The sequence below is a fragment of the Olea europaea genome, chromosome 1 (genome assembly GCF_002742605.1).
Source record: "Olea europaea var. sylvestris chromosome 1, O_europaea_v1, whole genome shotgun sequence".
Taxonomy (NCBI): domain Eukaryota; kingdom Viridiplantae; phylum Streptophyta; class Magnoliopsida; order Lamiales; family Oleaceae; genus Olea; species Olea europaea.
In genome coordinates this window covers 21,898,588-21,917,787 of record NC_036237.1, presented here as the reverse complement: position 1 = coordinate 21,917,787, position 19,200 = coordinate 21,898,588, and the positions used below count along the sequence as shown (strand labels likewise).

The 19,200-nt window shown below is 34.5% G+C and overlaps 1 pseudogene; it reads right to left on the bottom strand.

Moving 5' to 3' along the window:
- Positions 1 to 9,178: 9,178 nt before the first annotated feature.
- Positions 9,179 to 19,200, bottom strand: part of LOC111405916 — a 44,732-nt pseudogene continuing 34,710 nt past the window's right edge.

Here is a 19,200-nt window from a genome sequence, read left to right as displayed (position 1 = left end):
AACCAACCCCCAAAAAAAAAAAAAAAAAAAAAAAAAAAATTCACTCCACCATTTTTTTTTCTTTTTCACATTTTCCTTGTTTTCACGAGTTTTTCTCAAAAACTAAACCTTCTAACTTTTCTTTAGGATTTTAGTGGGTCGAGTTCAAGGCAGGGCACCCTGTCCCAATCCGAACAAACCTCGCCCTGCCGCACACCCTATCCCACCTTAGATGGGACGAGGCGGGGTGGTGGCTTGCCTTGTTTGCGGCCCCAATTTTTTTTTTTTTTTATATTTTCAAAATTTCGAGTGATGCTATTATTAGAGAATAAAATAAAAAATAAAAGTTTTAAAATCCAAAACAAATAATGATCAAACTAACAACGCCAATATCCAAAGTAAACACTTGAAACAAACAATGTCGAAAAATAAATAATCGCAAATAGAATTACATTGTAACTAAATTTCATTTCTTTATCCAAAATTTAATATTTTTCCATCTTCATAACTTCATTCATCAGCAGAGCTAGAGATTACACAAGATGGATCTTGAAAAATGAAAGAAATATTATACTCAATATCATCATAATAACTATGATTAAAATTTACATTATCTGATAAATAAAATTACCTCATCATCAACATCCTCATCATTCATCTTGAAGCAACATCCAAAATGTGCAGATAGCGCAGAATTTGTTGTTAATAAAATAAAATAATTAGTAATAAGAGAATTCATAAAAGGAGTAATATGAAAAGCAAATGTTTATATGAATCGTACTGTGAATATCAGCCCATAACCAATCTCGAGTATACATTAAAGTCTCCAAAGTTTTAGGGTGAAGCCTATTTCTGTGTGGACTAACAAATCTATCACTAGTACTGACGGCAGATTCGGACGCCACTGTAGATACCGAGATGACCAAAATCTGATTTGATTTACTTTCCACCATGTCAATATATCAAAATCATCCGACCGAGGTATAAATCATGCTTTTTCTGATAATTGTGCACCAACTTGCCACAAATTAGATAAATTTTCCCAATCTCAATTGCAACGTTGTGATTAAAAATACGAGAATGATAATACTTAACTAACATCATCTTATACCTTGAATCCAACATTGCTCCCAAAGCCAAAGCTCCATAAATTTGCTCCAATACTTGTTAAACTTTTCCATCATACTGGTTGCCATCATATGAACTTCTACATAAGGAGATTCAAGCCACTCATACAACGATAGTTTAATATCAAAAATATTTGCAAAGAAGAGATTAGTAGTTGGACACTTTGTTCCTGAAAACAATTCAATAACCTTGAAAAAAAAATCTCACATATTTCTTTTACCAAATCTGAATCACCATCACTAGGTAAACATTTATACTATGATTTCCTCTATTTTAAACGAGGAAAATATCCTTATAAATCAAAACAGTACAAAGCATCAAGTATGTGAAATTTCACCTTATTTTACAGTTAAGCACCATTTTTTTCTCACAATCAATTTTCAATTGACGTGCAAAGAGCTCAAAATTTTTGATCTCTCTGGCATGGGTGTCTAATAAGCAACACTATCACGAATTTTCTCAACATTACCACTAGTAATCTCCAATCCATCCTTCACAATAAGATTTAATATATGTGTACAACCTCATATGGAAAAATTCACCATTCAATATAAGAGAATGAGTAAAAAGCTAACTTAATACAATATTGATCATAGCATCAATTTGTGGTGCAATTATCTACGGTCAAATTTAGTAACTTTTGATCAATATTTCAGTCCAATAAGTTGCACGATAGAGTTTTCGAAAGTACGTTAGCAGTGTGTAGGCAGCACATATATAAACCTGAGTTCATTTAAGAACAAAATAAATCAACTAAAAGAATATAATTTTGGTAAATTATGAAAACATGTGAATGTATTTTTTTACTGTATCTCATGATTCGACTCTGTAGTTTCCAAGCATCATCTATGAAATGAGCAGTGACAGCCATGAATCCTTTCTTTTAATTAGAAGAGGTCCACATATCCATAGTGATCGAAATTCGACTCTCAATCTTCTCAAATGCAATCATATTTTTTGCTTTCTCGTATTCATAGATTTTCAAAATGCTGCTCTTCAAAGTGTTGCGAGAAGGAACCTTAATAAATGGTTATAGGTTGAGCAAGAACTCTCGAAATCCATTGTGATCAACCATAGACAAAGAATACTCATACAAAATCACCATTTTCGCAAGACTATTCCTACACTTATCTGGTTCAAAAGAGTAAGTAGCCATTGTGACCTTGCCACTCACAGCATCCTTTTTGAAATTTAATGTTGCTTGGCAAGTATTATCCAAATGAAGGATTACACATATCGTCAAATGATCTTGCAAATGCTTTGTACCATTTTTTGTGTCACCCCCTAACTGTTTCTTACAATGATTGCATACAACCTTCTATTTCTCACCAAAATTTTTTTCTTTTTCCTCTTTTGTAGTGCTTCCAAAAAGCTGAAGTCGATTTCCTCTTTCCAAAAGATAGTTCTCCAATATCATGCTCCTCGTCACTTAGGTTTATTGGCCATTCATTCACATTTGGTAACGGTTCAGCTGGATCTTCTTGCAAGACATTGCTCACCGGTATAATGGTCATGCTATCTTCCTTGCGTATTGGTCCTAATTTAACACTTCAAGCACTATTTGGGCCAAACATCTGTGCAAATAACAAATGACATTAAACACAATGTGGGAAAAAATGTTATTGCTTTTGCACACCTATCAGCTAAACTTCAGCAATTCATGACAATCACCAATTTATACTGGATGCTGATAGTGCAAAAGCATAATTATTAAACTTAAATAAATTAATGCTGTCAAATATAGATTATAAATGACAAAGAGGAAATAGTAGACCGAATAAATATTTCCAGTAGCACAACATATTTCAAAATAAGAAAACTAATTTCCCCAAGTCAATTAATATATTATGGAAACCAGAAATGATTCACAATTACAAGTCCGAAATGGTGACAACGGGACCAGAAATCAATTGAATCATAAGTACAGGTCCAAAATTGAGAAATGGCAAATGTAAACCACAAATGATTCATAAGATAAATTACCATATTGTGGAAATCACAAATAAATTGCAGAACAGGTCCGAAAATGGTGAAAACGGTACCAAAAAGGAAAAAATTCAGCTTACCTGTTCTTCTTCCCATTAAAACCTTGAAATTGAAGATTTAAATTTTTAGGAGTGGTTGAACTGCAGGGAGATTGGGAGATGGCAAAAGGTTTTTGGTTTTACAACAATCTTGAATTGTGAAGATTGAAGAGTCGGAAGGGAAATCTCAATGTTGTAAGTGGGTTTGTATACAAAGACTGTTGCGGCGGCGACTTACGCCCTGCCCCTCCCACCAACCCGTCAGGAGGATTTTTTTTTTTTTTTGCCCCATCTGAGACAGTTTTTTCTGTCATTTCTAACTTTTCTCAATCCCCAATTCTCATTCTTTCCTTCACGGTCTAGACATGTTTATTTTTATTAAATTTATTGAGTATATGCTTGGATTCATGCAATATTAAGCATTTCTACGAACTTGTTTGTTAGAAAAATGGATTCGTGCTTTCTGCTTAATAAAGTAACCCCTGTCTGACCCCTATTTTTTTTCAAATCTCGTTTTCAACCACACATTCTCTCATAAAATAATGATAAACGTATTTCAAAAACTTTTTACTACTTTTTAATCACACATTTTCTAAAAAATCATTATTCCATAACACATTTTACGCCAAAAAATGGGGATCAAACAGGGGCTAAGTTCTTAATTTATAATAGTATCGCTGTATTTTCTATTAGCTTTCTATCTAAATGTATGTTTTGAATATGTTTATCCACTATCATGACATTCATAATGTGAACATGTACTTTCTGTAATTGTATCTTTTCAAGACATTTGTGAAAATTTCAAGTTTTGACTTCAATCTCACTTCTAAGGTAAGTAATGATTGCCCTAACTTGGTGGTTTTAAATTTTATTCAAATCTTAGACTTCGTCGTTGTTTTTATGGAATTTGTTGTTCTGTATTGTTGATCTAAATGGAACATTAAGACTTTGTCGTTTGTCTATTGAAATTGATTTTACTTTTATGGTTGAAATTATTATTTGGAACACATTAGCATTCATTTATTTGTTGAATTTCACGTTAGGCATTAATTATGAAAAATAATTTAAATGAATAATCTTAAATTTTGAAGAAAAAGCAAAATATTTTTGAAACGAGAAAATCATGTTCGAATTTTTTTTTAAAACTTAATTTTTGACCCCACAGTGAAGAATGTCTAGATCCACCATGAATGAAATCCAGGTAGATCATAATAATTTCTATATGTCAAATTAGTCCTCTAAATCCAAATTTCATATTTATATAAATTGAAAGATCCCTGGGATTTCTTTGCTTATAGTACCGAAATTTTTAAGCTAGCTAAAATTTTATCTTATATGTTATAAACCTTCTCTTTTTTTCTCTGAAGTGCCACACTGAGTGGACACCAAAACTTAATAGATTGTTTTCTATGTATTTGAAGGCATTTATGTCGGAAGGAATTTGAAACTTGAAGATTTGGTTTCTTATGTATTCCAAGACATATATGCCAGAGAAATATGAAGTTGAAATATTTGGCTTATAATGTATTTTGAGACATTTATATTAAATAATGAATCTTAAGCTTAAAGATTTTGCTTTTTATGTACTTCGAGGTATTTCTGTCAGAGGCAACCCGAAGCTTATAGAATTAGCTTCATATTTATTCCAAGGCATTTTTCGAAAGGAAACTGAAGCTTTAGTTGGTTGTTATTATCGATTTTATTCTGCAAGTGGACGGATCCTAACAAGTAGTAAAGTGAATCTTTTGAGTCCGGATTATCGTTTCCACGAGAACTATACTTTCGTACTCAATTTATTATTCCTAACTCCTATTTGATGAATATAAATAAATAAATAAATAATAAGTTTGATTAACTGTGATTTTTAAATCTAACTACTAAAAATTTCGTGAATGCAACAGAAAATGAGTGAGAATTCAAATAATAAATGGAGATTATGGCAGAACGACTTCACCTATTAATCACCTTTAGTTCTAATATCAAGATTCATAAAATTAAAATAGTGTTCGATCAAATTCTTTTATTGCATTCAACTTATCCCTCTCGAGTTCTCGTTAAGCCTATTTAATTAGTTCAATTTCATATTTCTATGCAAATTAAATTTAATTAAACAAAACATTGGTTCTAAGAATTTACACACGACCGCAGCAATCAATATAGGAATCTCTACACATTATATTAATTTACCGAATTTTAATTTATGGTCTAAAACAAAAATCCGCATATCTACGTAACTATTGTTCACGAAATCATTGAATAATTGATCAGAAAATTCAAAACATTAAAAACATAATTAAAATTCACATATAAAATATAAAAGAACAATAATCTCAAATAAAAAAAATAAATGTCTCAAATCAGTTACATTGTTCGCCCTAAAATTTAATTTAGCTACGCATATTAATAGAGAAAAAACAAAGAATTATGGAAGACATCACCAGATTAATTGACGGAATGTAAATAATTTGCAAGAATGAATCTGCCGTCTTTTGCCGTGTATGCGCGTTCAAATTCAGCCTCCTTTTTTTACTCCCTAAAGTTGCCGCCAATGTGTCCATGTATCAGCTCCTTCAATAGCGGACAGCTTTATTAATTCCTCCCAGGAGCTCTGATTTTCTTTTTGTGTCTTTTTCTCTCCAACCGAAGCTGCCAATCAGTGTATATATATTTAATTCAGCAAAAGGCAGCCTACAATTTCCTCCTCTCCGTTTCCTGTGCTATAAGAGCTGCAATAATTGATATATTTAATTTTAGCCGCAATAGTTGACTCCAAAGGGGACTCCAATTCAAGCCCAATTTCCTCTTTTATTTCCAGCTTTCATGTGTGTAGATATATATTTATATTAACCTTTTGTACAAAGTTTGACTTAAAAATGACTCCTTAAAGTTGTTGCCCAAATAAATACTTCCAATATTTCCGTCCAATATTTCATCTTTTCCTAGTAGTGCACTTTAGTCCTTCAATTCCTATAGTGTAGACATTGATATCCAAACTTTGTATCCAATAGCCAATTTAGTACTCGTACTTTGGATTTTGTCATTTTTCGCCCATTTTGCTTCATTCCTTCAATTCTCTTTTTGCTTATAGAATTTCACCTATTAAACATAAAATTATTTGATTGCTTCGACCTCCAAGACTCAACTAGCTCATTATCTTGCATCAAAAGTCGAATTCTCTCAAATAAGTGTTATGGCTTAACCAAGGTATTTAGTATTTTTGCTCTTTTCATGCACTTGCTTTTTCTTTTTTTCACAAGTATTATTATTATTATTATTATTATATATATATATATTTTTTTTTTCTCCATCAAACTTTCTAAATGACCACTGTAGCAGGCTTTAGGCCGATGACTCCCAAACTAAATGATTTTAGGGCACTATGTTTTTAAATTTTCTTACAGACTTACTGACCCCGAGTCAAAAAGGCTTTGAAGAGAATGATTTATTTTTTTCAAGTGAAACTTCATCTCTGATTGCTTTCTAAATGACCCTTGTAACGAGCCTTAGATCGATGACTCCCAAGTCAGATAACTTTAGGGTACCAGATTTTTAGATATCCTTACAGACTTAATCACTCGAGTCATAAAGGTTTCAGAGAGAAGTTTTAAATTTTTAAATGTATATGCCTTGATTAGTGTAATGCCCCTTATCACACACTTATTCAAATAAACCGACCTTTAACTTAAGACTTTTGCAGAGTTCTATCATGTTAGTCTTAGATAATCCACACATAAGTTTTCACACATGGAATTCACATTCACATCTGCATCTTCCTACAACTGTAAAATCACCCCTTATCTGTGCTAAATTTGGTCTAAGGATAGATAATTTATTATGGTTTAGATAAAGCATCTATATCCAACTAGATCAACCTATCAAAAGCAAGAAACAACTCATTTAATCGTAATGTTAAACTCAATTCTAGTGCGCTTATATTATCAAAATTTGCAAGGTCAAGCCTCATTAGTCTAGCATGCATCCTATCCACAATTCATAAGTCAACACCAAATCTCAAATTAAATCATCATTGTCTGCCAGACTGTCTAACACACACAAACACACTTTTTTTTTTTTTTTTTTTTTTTTTTTTTTTTTTTTTTTTTTTTTTTTTTTTTTTTTTTTTTAAAAAAAAAAAAAAAAAAAAAAAAAAAAAAAAAAAAAAAAAAACTAAAACTAAAAGTTTTTTTTACCCCCAAACTTAAAACTGACATTGTCTGCAATGTCATAAAGTATAAATAAACACATAAAAGGGGTAGGGAAGAAAAAGAAGAAGGTACTCCCTAAATTTTTCTGTTGAATGTGTGAGGCACTATGTGTGACGACTGGATAGTATTCTTCATCATGCTTTCCCTTGGATCTACGTTGGTTTGAGTGTTCCACAACGTCATGTTCCTGAAAAATCAAATTTGACAAATTAAAGAAAGGGAATAAGTGTTACTTAGCTCAAACAATCAAAATAACCAACAATAAATTCAAGGGCCTAAGGGTGGAAGGGATATAGGTAATGACTCCTAAAAATTGAAACGTGTCTAAATCTAATACAACCTAGTAAACAAAATAAAATTATATGTTATGCGATACAAAAAGTAAAATAAAAAAAATTGAAAATTGGGTTGCCTCCCAATAAACGCTTCTTTTAAGTTATTAGATGGACTTTGTGCCGCGGTCACTCTGGTACAGCTAGGTCTAGGCTCTCTTTAGCGATGGAGAAATCTTCCACGAAGTGCTTGATACATTGGTCATTTACTTTGAAGTTTCCTTTTGTTGGATGGTGTAATTCAACTGTGCCATAGGGAAACATTTGAGAGACCGTAAAAGGGCCGAACCATCTAGATTTCAACTTTCCTGGAAATAGTTTAAGTCTGGAAATGTATAAAAGCACTTGATCTCCCACTCTAAAAATTCTTTGCCTGATGTTCTTGTCATGCCACTGCTTCGTCCTTTCTTTGTAAATGGCTGCATTCTCATATACTTCTCTTCTGAATTCTTCCAATTCATGTAGCTGCAGTATTCTTGTTTCTCCAGCCTGTTCGAGGTCCATATTTAACTGCTTCAATGCCCAGTATACTCTATGTTCAAACTCCACTGATAAGTGGCATACTTTTCCAAAGACTAGTCGATATGGGGACATTCCAATAGGTGTCTGGTAAGCAGTGCGATATGCCCATAAAGCATCGTCTAATTTCTTTGACCAATCCTTGCGAGATGCATTCACAGTGAGCTCCAGAATTATTTTCAATTGTCAGTTTGAGGTTTCCACCTTTCCACTTGTCTGAGGGTGGTAAGGAGTGGCAATTCGATGTTGTACCCTGTACTTATGTAGCACTGCCTGGAATAATCGATTGCAAAAGTGAGTTCCACCATCACTTATTATGGCCCTAGGTGATCCATAGCGATTAAAGCTGTGTTTCTTTACGAAGTCCACCACTACCCTTGTATCATTTGTAGGCAATGCTTTAGCTTCTACCCATTTAGAGACATAATCCACTACAACTAGGATGTACCGATTGTTGTAAGATCCTGGAAAAGGACCCATAAAATCAACCCCCAGACATCAAATATTTTCACCTCCAGAATGTTGTTAAGTGGCATCTTGTGACGAGCTGATATGTTACTCGTTCTCTGACACTTATCACATGACCTACAAAAATTGTGGGAGTCCTTGAACAGTGTAGGCCAAAAGAAATCATATTGAAGCACCTTTGTTGCTGTTTTAGTGGGGCCAAAGTGTCCCCCATAAGCCGAAGCATGAACCAGTGAAAGGATCGGTTTCATCTCATCCTCTGGCACACATCTCCTAATGATACGGTCTGCCCCTCTCCTGTATAAATTTAGATCATCCCAATAATAGAATTTCGCTTCATTAAGCAGCTTCTTTTTCTGCTGATAAGTGAGATCAGGATCCATATAGCCACTAGCTAAGTAATTAACAATGTCTGCATACCACGGAGCCTTTTTTATTTGAAATAACTGTTCATCTGGAAAGACCTCATTAATATCCATGTCATCTGAATCACGCAGTTGCTCTAGCCTTGATAAATGATCTGCTACCTGATTTTCTGTACCCTTTTTGTCATGAATTTCAATGTCAAACTCTTGCAGTAACAGAACCCATCGAATTGGCCTAACAAATATTTCAATGCTACATGATCAGTGTAGACTATCATCTTTGAACCAATCAGATAGGAACAAAATTTGTCGAAGGCAAATACCACTGCTAGCATCTCTTTTTCTGTTGTTGCATAATTGATCTAAGCATCTGTCAAGGTTTTACTGGCATAGTAGATTACATGTAACACTTTTCCTTTACATTAGCCAAGCACCGCTCCAACTGCAAACTCACTAGCATCACACATAAGTTCAAAAAGTAGATCCCAATCAGGTGCTACTATCAAAGGTGCAGAAGTTAACTTTTCTTTCAAAGTATTAAAGGCATTTAAGCATTCATTAGAAAAGTGAAAAGGCACATCCTTCTCCAGTAGATTACATAGGGGTTTTGTAATTTTTGAGAAATCTTGAATGAACCTTCTGTAAAACCATGCATGTCCTAAGAAGCTTTTGATCCCCTTAACTAAATTAGGAGGCTGCAATTTTTCAATCACTTGTATCTTGGCTTTGTCAACTTCAATGCCCTTTAAGGAAATCCTGTGGCCCAGCACTATTCCCTCTTTTACCATGAAATGGCACTTTTCCCAATTTAGCACTAGGTTCTTCTCTTCACATCTTTACAATACAAGAGCAAACCAATCCAAACAATCATCAAATGAATCTCCAAACACAGAAAAATCATCCATGAATACCTCGATGTATTTTTCCACCATGTCAGAGGATATGGCCATCATGCACCTTTGAAAGGTTGCAGGTGCATTGCATAAACCAAAAGGCATCCTTCTAAATGCAAAAATTTCATAGGGACATGTGAAGGTTATTTTCTCCTGGTCTTCTAGGGCAATAATTATCTGATTGTACCCAGAATATCCGTCCAGAAAGCAGTAATGAGAATGACTGTCCAACCTCTCCAACATCTTATCAATGAATGGCAATGGAAAATGATCATTTCTGGTTGCATTGTTTAGCTTTCTGTAATCTATACATTCTATCCACCCTGTCACTAACCGCGTTGGTATCAGCTCGTTGTTCTCGTTCTTCTTCACTGTGATTCCACCATTTTTTTTGGCACAAATGCACTAGACTCACCCATGAACTATCAAATATTAGATAAATAATACCTGCATCCAACACTTTCAGCACTTCTTTTCGCACTACTTCTTTCAAGGTTGGATTTAATCTGCATTGTCCTTCCACTGATGGCTTTGACCCATCCTCTATTAAAATCTTGTGCATATAAAGATTTGGACATATTCCCTAGATGTCAGCTATTGTCCATCCAATTGCCATTTTGTGCTGCTTGAGTACCTCCAACAATTTATTCTCCTCTTCCATTATCATGTCATTTGCAATGATTACTAGAGGTGTTGTACATTCTCCCAAATATGCATAACGGAGATGTGAAGGCAAGGGCTTTAGTTTAAGAGTGGGTACCTTTTCTACAAAAGGTACTAGGGGGTGAAGGGTTATCACCAAGAGATTCATACTGTCAATGTCTTCTTCCTATTGGTTGCTTAGCCAAGTTGACAACACATTCAGTTTTTTCTGCACTTATTGCTCCCGATTGTGCAATTTCTACTTCACAAAGAACTGTTTGATGCTCTGTCTCAAATGTATCTACCACCAACTCTTCAAGAACATCTACTTGGCAACAGTTGTCTGAAGTCAGTGGATGTTTTATTGCCTTGAACATGTTGAATATGACTTGCTCATTGTCCACCCGAAGAATCATCTTTCCATCGTAAACATCAATCAGCGTTCTTCCAGTAGCCAAGAAAGGTCTTCCTAAAATTAGAGGGATGTTTGAATCCTCCTCCGTATCCAAAATAATGAAATCAGCCGAAAAAATAAATTTATCAACTTTGACTAGCACATCTTCAATAATCCCCTTCGATCGTTTAATTGATCTGTCAGCCAATTGCAAAGAGATGGTTGTAGGTTTTGCTTCTTCTAATCCAAGAGACCTGTAAACAAAGAGGGGCATCAAATTAACACTAGCACCTAAATCACATAAAGAATGCTCGAAATAGTTAGAACCAATTGTGCAAGGTATCGTAAAACTCCCAGGGTAGTTTAGGAGGTAGCTTTTGAAATAGAATTGCACTACACTCCTCGTTTAGGTAGACAGTCTCATGTTCTTCTAGCTTTCTTTTGTTAGACAGGATCTCCTTCAAGAATTTTGTATAACTGGGCATTTGGGCTATTGCATCTGCAAACGGAATATTGATGTGCAGTTTCTTGAAAATCTCTACAAACTTAGCAGACTGCTTGTCCAACTTCTTTCTCTGTAACCTTTAAGAAAAGGGAATTGGTGGCACATAAGCTTTCACGAGGCTAGGTGCTCTCACTCTGGGTGTTTCTTTCCTTTTATCCTCCTCGTTAGTTGGTTGTTTAGACTCTGCTTCTGTCCCAACCTCTTCATCCATTACTTCTTTGTCTTTTTTGTCTGGTCTCTTCACATGTATCTCTGGAAGTTGTACTCCACTTCTAGTTGTAATAGCTTGCACTTGCTCTTTTGGATTGACCATTATGTTGCCCGGCAATGTCCCTTGTGGGCGTTTTGCAAGCTGTTGAGCTATCTGACCAATTTCTGTTTACAGCTTCTTAATGGATGCTTACTGATTTTGAAAGTTAGTATCAATCTACTAGAATACCATGTCTGTCTTCTACATGTACTGGTTGAACATCTCTCCCAAACTTAGTTTTTCTCCTGTTGTGTATTGTTTGAACTGTTTCCTTGCTGATTATCCGACCATCTGAAGTTTGGGTGTTATCTCCATCCTGGGTTATATGTTTGTGAAAAAGGATTAAAATTTCGAGAGCAATTCTGAATGAAGTTGATTTGTTCCTCTGGAAAGCCCAAAGATGTGCAATTTTCTGTCAGATGATTAGCTCCTTAGTTTTCGCATGATGGACCGGCTATTACTGCATGTGCTCCTTTTGTTTGTGACTTCACCAATAACTCTACTTGTTTTGTCAATGCTGCTTTTTGGGCATTGGTAGATGCTGTGCTGTCTAATTCATAAATTCCCACTGCTTTTGGAGACACCACTCTTTCTGATGAAAACATGAAATGAGTAGTAGCAATCAATTCAAACAGATCCATACATTGTTGCACTGATTTCCCTATGATCGATCTACCTACAGAGGAATCCACTTGAGATTTGGACAGTGGTGAAAGTCCAGTGTAGAAATACTGTACTTGATTTCGAATAGTGATCCCATGATTTGGACACTTCATCATCAACCCCTTAAATCTGTTCCATGCCTCGTGATAGCTCTCCCCATCTCTGTTGAAAAGTTTGAATTTTCAGTCTGATTTTTGCTACCTTAGCTGGTGGAAATAACTTATTGCAGAATTTCCTAGTCAGTTTCTCCCATGTGATAATACTTCCATCCGATTCGGCATCCAGCCATTCCAATGTTGCATCTCTCGGTGTATATGGGAATAATTGCAGCTTGATGGCTTCCTCATTTACCCCAAGAGCATGACAATTCTGGCAATTCTTGAAAAACCTTAAGATATGTGTGTTTGGATTCTCATGAGGTAACCCGTAAAATTTTAGAGTGTTGCTCATCAAATAATCCAATTAGCTCGTATCTAGAAGTTGTTTATCCCAAAATCTGGATATACTATGTTGGACCGTGCGAGTGCTGTTATAGGCGTAAAAAACATAGAAATTGGCAAGTCCCCTTCATTTACTTTCCTTTGCTCTTGCTATTGAGCTCTCGCAGCCATTTGTCCAATTAGCTGTATAAGGTTAGGATTGTTTATATTGTCAGCCATTTGATGTTGCTGCTTTTGTTTTTGTTCCATGCGTCTTCGTCTGAAGGTACGTTCTATTTCCGAATCAAACGGTTCAAGATTGTTACCTTGGGCACGGAGTATACAACGAACACAGTTTTCTGTAAATAAAAGAAAGCAAATCAAATAACAATTAAAAATAAGATAAAATAAAATAAATAAATTAAGACTAAAAATAATAGTCCCCGGCAACGGTGCCAAAAACTTGTTGTCGATTTTATCCCGCAAGTGAACGGATCGTAACAAGTAGTAAAGTTGATCTTTTGAGTCCGGATTATCGTTCCCATGAGGACTATACTTTAGTGCTCAATTTATTATTTCTAACTCCTATTTGATGAATATAAATAAATAAATAAAAACTTGATTGACTGTGATTTTCAAATCTAACTACTAAAAATTTCGTGAATGCAACAGAAAATAAGTGAGAATTCAAATAATAAATGGAGATTATGGTAGAATAATTTCACCTATTGGTCACCTTTATTTCTATATTGAGATTCATAAAATTAAAATAGTGTTCGGTCGAATTCTTTTATTGTATTCAACTTACCCCTCTCGAGTTCTCATTGAGCCTATTTAATTAGTTCAATTTCATATCTCTATGCAAATTAAATTTAATTAAACGAAACATCGGTTCTAAGAATTCACACACGACCGCAACAATCAATATAGGTATCTCTAAACGTTATATTAATTTACCGAATTTTAATTTATGGTCTAAACAAGAATCCGCATCTCTACATAACTATTGTTCACGAAATCATTGAATAATTGGACAGAAAATTCAAAGTATTAAAAATATAATTAAAATTCCCACATAAAATATAAAAGAACAATAATCTCAAATAAAAGAAATAAAGGTCCCAAATCAGTTACTTTGTTCGCCCTAAAATTAAATCTAGCTACGCATATTAATAGAGGAAAAACAAGGAATTATGGAAGATATCACCAAATTAATTGACGGAATGTAAATAATTTGCAAGAATGAATCTGCCGTCTTTTGCCGTGTATGCGCGTTCAAATTCTGCCTCCTTTTTTACTCCCTAAAGCTGCTACCAATGTGTGCATGTATCAGCTCCTTCAACAGCAGCCAGCTTTATTAATTCCTCCCAGTTGCTCCGATTTTTTGTTCGTATCTTTTTCTCTCCAACAGAAGCTGCCAATCACGTGTATATATATTTAATTCAGTAGAAGGCAGCCTATGTCCAAATAAATATTTGCAATATTTCCCTCCAATCTTTCATCTTTTCCTAGTAATGCACTCTAGTCCTTCAATTCCTATAGTGTAGACATTGATATCCAAACTTTGCATCCAATAGCCAATTTAGTCCTCGTACTTTGGATTTTATCATTTTTCACCCATTTTTGCTTCATTCCTTCAATTCCCTTTTTTTTTTTTTTAGAATTTCACCTATTAAACATAAAATACAAAAATTTAGAATATACTTTGTCAAAAGAACCATCAAATATCGCTATTTAAGGTACCAAATAAGTGTATAAAATACACTTATCAGTTATATATAGTGTGGCTCCTTCCACATTTCAAGGCACTATTTGAAACGGAGTTTGTAGCTTAATTTCAAATAGCACTAGGAATGGCCAAAAAATTCGTTTAACTTTATACCCATGGACCCCGCCTTGAATGGGGCAAGGATTACCCGCCTAATCGGGTAAAAGGGTGCGAACCGGGTGGAGTCATTGCCCCGGAGTAGGTACGAGATGCGTACTGAAAACATAGTCCCTGCCTCACTACTCGACTCTTTTAAAGTTAACTTCAAATCTAAATTGCTTAACTGAACACAAATTAAAGATTTGTTATCATTTTTGAAGAGAACGTAAGTTGTTTTTAACAAATTGAAAAAAATAATAATAATATTTACTAACTAAAGACATAAAAAAAGTAAAAAGTAAAATAAATAATAAATAAAAAGCAAGAACAAAAAATAAACGAGGCGACAAATGGGACAGGGGACCTAGCCCCACCCCGTCCTACTTTGACAAGGTACGGGGACGGGGTAAGAGTGGTCGACCTGTCCCATGATCGCCCCGTTGGCATCCTTAAATAGCACCTTCTCTACTCCAATGCATTATGTAGGAAAAGACTTCGAAACTTAATTTCAAACAGCTTATTTTTATTTTGAAGCGTCACACTTTGAAGCATAATGATTGTGGTCATGACATATTTGATCAATGTACTAGTCAAACAATTCTAAGGTGCCCCTCATGGGGTGGCCTAGTTGGTGGAGTAGGTGGCACGAAGATATTTCGTCACGAGTTCGATTCTCCCTATCAACACATTTTTGGTCGAGCCTATCGTACCAGGTTTGCCTAGTGCAATTTACTTGGTTAGCGAGATTTGCAGGCTATTGCGTCAGCCCAAGGGTTTACCTTGTGTGCACGAATAGCGGCTGCGAGTTATCCCGTCATATTATATTTAAAAAAAAAAAAAAAAAAAAAAAAAAAAGGGGTCTAAGGTGAAGGACTTTTCGAAGGCCTTTGTCACGATAAGGGTCATAAGATTATCAAACATGTTGAAATAATTGTGATGGCTTGCGAGTGAAAGCCATCATGACATCGAAAGAAGCGTTGTGCCATTTTACACATTCTTTTTAATGATTGTAGTCAGCAAATAGATGCACTTAATAATGCACAATAGCTGCAAGATGCAATTATCACTACAAGCAATAAGAGTTTTATTGGACCAAAATTTGGTCGTTAAAAGTCCAATATCAGCCGATATTGCCAATCCATGACTAGAAAATGTTGATTGGTAGTTGGTCAGCAAAAGCCAACCACCAAAGGGTTTCACTGACCAGAATACATTTTAGTCGAAAATGACACAGTTTTTTACTTACCAACACGTTGGTCAAGAATGATAAAGATTTTTGCTGTATATTTTTTGGGTTGATGAAAGTCTAAACTTAGTTGGGAAACATGTACACTAACCAGTCTTTAGTTGAGGAGTACCTTTTCGACCAAAATATTTAAGTCGAGTAATCATTGACCGACCATGTTAGGTTAGTCGAGGAAATTTCTATTTGCTAACCAAGGAAAAGAACGCTAACTAGTGAATTTGAACCTAATCAATTCACAATTTTCAACTATTGTTTCAATCAATAAATATGATTTTATTTTATTTTAACTTGTGCAGTATTCAAAATTTCAAAAAATTGAAAGCCTATCTACAACACAATGCACCAACAAAAATCAAAATCAAAATATATCATAAATCACAACACAATGGTCATAATTCAAAAGCCAACAAACCATCTGTACAAGGTAAAATAATATATTGTACCTTTATAATTCACTTCTAATTCCAAAATATGAGTAACTATATTTGCAGGTGTAGTCCAAAATAATAACAGGCAATAAAAAAACCTAGTCAAGATCCAAAAATGAGAAGACTAGTGTAGTAAAAAATAGTAGCATATGCAATAATAGAGTATCAACCATAAAGATTTAAAAACATGTAAATGCAATGAAGAACTTTAAATTAATGATCATCATGTGACTCATGATCAAGTGATGTTGATGGATGAGTAGTGGGCACTCTTGGGCTGATATTCTTGCAGTAACACCCGGCATTATCTCCTCTCAAAAGGCGAGAATACGCTCATTCCAACTCTACAAGTTATGCATGACTTGGCGAAGTTTAGCATTCTCTTATTGTGTTCATGAGAGATGTAGCACGTGGAATCTTTGGGCCCCTACCCAATCCCCTATAGTAGCAAGAAATAGTGCCAAGGATTCTAGCAATAACATCTGGCATTATCTCCTCTCAAAAGGCGAGAATACGCTCATTCCAGCTCTACAAGTTATGCATGGCTTGGCGAAGTTTAGCATTCTCTTGTTGTGTTGTGTTCGTGCTAAATGTAGCACGTGGAATCTTTGGGCCCCTACCCAATCCCCTATAGTAGCAAGAAATAGTGCCAAGGATTCTTGCAGTAACACCTATCATTATCTCCTCTCAAAAGGCGAGGATACGCTCATTCCAGCTCTACAAGTTATGCATGACTTGGCGAAGTTTAGCATTCTCTTGTTGTGTTGTGTTGTGTTCATGCGAGATGTAGCACGTGGAATCTTTGGGCCCCTACCCAATCCCCTAAAGTAGCAAGAAATAGTGCCAAGGACTTGAGTCGCGATTTCATCAGCAGTGAGCTATACTCCTTGACTCTCACTCTCCTTCCTCAACATGTGCCTCTTATGTGATTTGTATGTCTATTATCTCCTTCTGCATGACAATAGAAAATTATTAATACAAATATGACGGTAAAATATTTATTCTAGTAATAATAAAGTTAAAGTAAATACATAAATATTTGTTCATTACATATTTCTCAACCACACGGATGGATCTAGCATTTAATATCCTCATAATGTGTGTTTTTCCATAATTGAATTATGTCTGGTCGTCCAATTCTATTATCCTATTTTAAGAAGAATAAGATTTAATTGAATTGAAATTATTTCCCAACATAAATGGATATTTTTAACTTCTTATATACCTCTATAGCTTGATATCGAATAAAGAATCTAGAACCAAAAAAATAGGTAAACTCTCATTGCGATCTATTTTCAACTGCAACCTTGGATCTTTCCTATGATGTACAGTTAAATAAAATTGAAAATAGTCAATAGCCTAAATAAGGTAACAAAAGAACATAAATGCAAGTGAAAATGTACATAAATGCACCTAAAACTATTCACTTTCCTAATAGTCACACAAACAATCCCAATCAGCCTGGTCGCGAACTTCTTTAGGCTTATTTGCTTTCCCGTGAGCCATTGGTTGGTCTAAATACTCATTTTAATGCATGTACAGCCAGTGACGGATGCAAGATTTTGAGTGAGCACGGGTGGCCATTGACCGTTGATCGTTGGCCGCAATAAAATATTAAAAATTAAATATAACAGTTATTTTGCTAAAATTGAATATATATTAATTATGTCAGATATATTAATAATATTCACCACTTGATATAGTGGCCAAATTTTGTATAATTCAAATGAAGAGCACTGGTTCGAATCTTTCTAATGGCATTAAAACCACTAAACTTGAAACATATATTATTTTGTTACATTTAGTATTAAAATTCAATGAGTGCCATAATGGTCAAGCTTTCAATAATTTTAAAGAGGGTTCAAAGGTTTGAATCCCCTCCCGATCGCATTAATTTTGTTAAAAATTGTAGAACTAGAAAACTTGCAAATAATTTTTTTTGGAAGAGACACGATCCAATGACTTCTAATAAAATGAATTACTAGATATATAACCAAAAAATTTTATCTATATTTAACAAAAAATTTTGTTCCCAACGGATTAGAAAGCACGGTCGCCGGTGCTCACCGAATGCTGGATCCACCACTGTGTGCAACTCATACCGAAACACCTTAAAGGAAGTGGCCGTTGATTTCTCCATGAACTCTTTAAGAGTTGCACATTTATCATAATATAAGACAAAAATAATCTATATACAGCAACATATAGCGTGAAAAGAGATATGATAAGTGTTTGAAATAATACATAAAAAGAGAGTCGACTCATCATTGAGGCAGGTTCAAATGGGTTCTATGCAAAAAGAATAGTAATGTGCCTAATTTAAGCAAAGGCCGAGAAGCATTTGGATTGTTCAGGATCAAAGAATTGCAGTGCAGAGAACTGACATGCATGGAAAATTTATTGTTGCATTACAGGATTCAGAGTTAAAACAAGGGTATATAAGAAGAATATTATATTTCGTTCAGGCTCTACATGGTTAAAAACAATAAAGTGAGTAAAGTTGAAACAGAAAAACCGGGAGAACCAATTAGGAATCACAAAGGAATTACTAATTTATAAACTTATGTATGACATAAAAATCATGGAAACAGCGTATTATATGCCTATTTTATTGTGAAGTCACGACATCAGTTGACAGTTATTACGTAACATACATATCTGGACAATTTTCTTGTTCTTTTTTATGTGTTCTGTGGACTGGTTGTTTATGTTTGTGGACTGACTGTTAACATGCAAAACTAAGAACCAGATTACAGAATAATCTCAACAACACTGGACTTGCTACACATCATTTCTCAATGGTACACATTAAAAAAGTTACTTTTTTTATATTCTGTTTAGTTGACAAAATTTTAAAATGCACAGAAAAAGGT